At 11.5% G+C, this 314-nt stretch overlaps 2 protein-coding genes across 3 annotated transcripts in view; both read right to left on the bottom strand.

Moving 5' to 3' along the window:
* The window catches only part of LOC116845687 (abl interactor 1-like), a 556,408-nt gene that overhangs the window by 340,278 nt on the left and 215,816 nt on the right, over positions 1-314 (bottom strand). The window lies entirely within an intron of this gene.
* The window catches only part of LOC116845686 (esterase FE4-like), an 8,391-nt gene that overhangs the window by 4,388 nt on the left and 3,689 nt on the right, over positions 1-314 (bottom strand). The gene's annotated exons all lie outside the window — the stretch shown is intronic.

Below are 314 nucleotides of genomic sequence, written 5' to 3'. Positions count from 1 at the left end.
TATATATATATATATATATATATATATATATATATATATATATATATATAGATTTAATTTAACATCATATTATGATAATACATCTTATCTACCTTATTTTTTAATATTTCTGGTTTTTAAACCATTAGAGATTCTTATTTTTGAATGAAACTTTGCATACATCATATTTTGTGTATATTTAAAATACATATATATAAAAATTTTAATTCATATCATTTTTTGTCTTGTAATATATATATATATTTTTTTTTTGTCTTGTGATATATATATATATATATATATATATATATATATATATATATATATAAAAAAAA

Source organism: Odontomachus brunneus, unplaced genomic scaffold (genome assembly GCF_010583005.1).
Source record: "Odontomachus brunneus isolate Ranch 3 - 2012 unplaced genomic scaffold, Obru_v1 Obru_scaffold_056, whole genome shotgun sequence".
Taxonomy (NCBI): domain Eukaryota; kingdom Metazoa; phylum Arthropoda; class Insecta; order Hymenoptera; family Formicidae; genus Odontomachus; species Odontomachus brunneus.
The sequence above is the reverse complement of the archived record's forward strand: the minus strand, read 5'-3'. Positions and strand labels throughout refer to the sequence as shown.